This window comes from Elephantulus edwardii, unplaced genomic scaffold (genome assembly GCF_000299155.1).
Source record: "Elephantulus edwardii isolate Elephantulus edwardi_28Jun2011 unplaced genomic scaffold, EleEdw1.0 scaffold00086, whole genome shotgun sequence".
Classification (NCBI taxonomy): Eukaryota; Metazoa; Chordata; class Mammalia; order Macroscelidea; family Macroscelididae; genus Elephantulus; species Elephantulus edwardii.
This window is the reverse complement of record NW_006399836.1, coordinates 12,102,130-12,104,725: the sequence shown is the minus strand read 5'-3', so window position 1 is coordinate 12,104,725 and position 2,596 is coordinate 12,102,130. Positions and strand designations below refer to the sequence as shown.

Genomic DNA, 2,596 nt, shown 5'->3' with positions numbered 1-2,596 from the left:
TCTTCAAAATGTACTAAAAAAGAAACCAAATCTAAAGATGTCATCCATTTTCAGAATGTGATCATCCACAAACAAAACGGAGCTCTGGTGGCATAGTGGCAAGGATGTGTACTGCCAACCCAAAGGCACAAGGTTCAAATCTACCAGCTGCTCCATGGGAGAAAGATGGGCAATCAACTCCTGTGTGACTGCAGAGGAGGCAGTCTTCTCCTACAAAGTTCTAGTATTATAAAACTGATCTTGGGTGGGTGGGAGAGTCACGAATTGGAATTGCTTTGATGGCAGCGGGTTTGGTATTTTTTGGGGGGGGAAGGTGGAGGGGACAAATACTACGTTAGCAAAATGGGAACCAAGGATACAAATGTGTATCCTTAAGATGTGCCTATGGTCACTATTTTTATGTGCCATCACTGAGTTGCCTGAGACTACAACAGCTCTGACTCCTGCCATATCCTGAGCGAGTCTCACTGACTCTGACACACCTCGCCCTACTACCCTAGTTAAGGAAATATATTAGGGTAACTGAGAATATAAACACAGTCCGTTTATTCTTAGACTCTTACTGAAGCTATTTGTAATACCTTTCTGTTTTGAAAATGTTCTACCTAATTTTAGAAATAACTATGTTTCTCATCTATCATCTTAGGCGTTCTCTAAGAAATGAAGGGAAAATTTTTGTTTATGCTATACTTTGTGAATTCGTGAGAGATGGTGAAGAGATTGGGATTGTTAACAGCTTTAGTTTGCTTGGCTCCACAATCAACCCTCGGTATCAGCAGCCAGGAAATTAAAAGACAAATTACATTGGGAAAGTCAGCTGTCAGAGAACTCTCCAAAGTACTTAAGAACAATGGTGTCAGTCTGGAGACTAAAGTGCACCTGACCCAGGCCATAGTCTTTGCAATTACTTGCTATGCCTCAGAAAGCGGGACAATTGCTAGGGATGATAGAGAATTGATGCCTTTGAGCTGTGGTGCTGGAGAAGAGTATTGAATATACCACAGACTGCTAGGAGAACAAACAGGTTCATCCTAGAGAAGGTGAAATCAGGCTACTCCTTGGAGGGAAGGATTCTGAGGCTTCGTCTTGACATACTTTGGACATGAAGCAAGGGAGATCAGTCCTAGGAAAGGGACATCATACTTGGGAGGGTGGAGGGAAAGTGCAAGAAAGGAAGACCTTCAATGAGATGGACTGATTCAGTGACAGAGGTAATGGGGTTAGGTGTGTCGGAGACAGTGTGATTGGCACAAGACCGAGCAGGGTTTAGGGCTTTTGTACACAGGGCCACTATGAGCGGGAGGCGACTCGACGGCACATAACAACGACTCTATGAATGCCTAAGTTTATTACTACTTTATTGCCAACATATAAAAGGGTATTTATTATCTAAGAAGCAGAGCCATCTAGTGATAATGAGAAGTTTGTGTGAAATCTGGAGAAACATCTTACTCTAAATAAATGATGCCATTCTGGCTAACTTTAGCACAGGGGCGTGCCTCCTTCTGCAGTCCAGAGCAGACTTGTATTTCACATCAGAAACTAACTAGTTGCAAAAGTCTTTGGGAGGCCTTGACTAATCCGACAAACCATAAATGGTAGACATGCTGATCTTTACCTTTATAAATATGCATGAATATGCACTTTTTAGTCATGGATTTTTTTTTTTCTGTGGCATCCTAGACTTGTGTTCACCTCATTTCCCCCTTCATCATTAAAAAAGGTGCTATGTGAGAAACATTCCTGACAAAGATCTAACAGGTGTAATATATTCTGGATATGCAAAATGACATTTATTTTGAAGATTTCATCTAGCAATTAAAAACCGTTAGGTTTTATTATTATTTATGAAATGCATGCAGTGCAGGAGAGGAAGACCCTTGATGAGATGGACTGTTTTAGTGACTGGGGTAACGGGGGTTGGTGTGTCGGAGACAGTGAGACTGGCACAGGAAAGAGCAGGGTATAGGGCTGTTGTACATAGGGTCGCTATGAGTCACAAGTGACTTGATGGCACATAACAACAACATGGCAAACTGGAAGGCTCACAGAACAGATTAAACCAACATCCATTTTAGACAAGAGTGGAACTTGCTGTTCTTATAATCTCTGAAACAGGACCAGGTCCCTAAACAGGTTCCTGACCCAGGGTTCTGGCTAAAAGAAAGTCAATCAGAGATACTTTAGGCTCAGAGATATCGACGACCATTTTATGTAAGACTTCACAACAGAGAAGATCATCAGGAGTCGTCAACTCCAAATGAATAACAGTTTCTCCAGTGTCAATCACAGTGTTTTATTGCAGCCTGTTCAGCCTCTGCAATCGGCCTAAATGTGCAACGGTGCACAAGACATAAAAACAGCAGAGAAGGGAAGAGCTGCGAAGCCATGTTCTCGGAAAAGGTAAGGTTTTCAATCTCTAATCAAGATGCATTGATAATAATGGGTGACTGGACTGCAAAAGTTGGGAATAGTGAAGAAGAATCGGTTGTCGGAAGGCATGGGCTTGGTGACAGGAATGAGGCTGGAGATAGAATGATTGAATTTTGTAAAATCAATGACTTATTCATTGCAAATACATTTTATAAGAGACACA

At 41.8% G+C, this 2,596-nt stretch overlaps 1 protein-coding gene across 1 annotated transcript in view; it reads right to left on the bottom strand.

Moving 5' to 3' along the window:
• Positions 1-2,596, bottom strand: part of RBFOX2 (RNA binding protein, fox-1 homolog (C. elegans) 2) — a 379,765-nt gene that overhangs the window by 37,616 nt on the left and 339,553 nt on the right. The window lies entirely within an intron of this gene.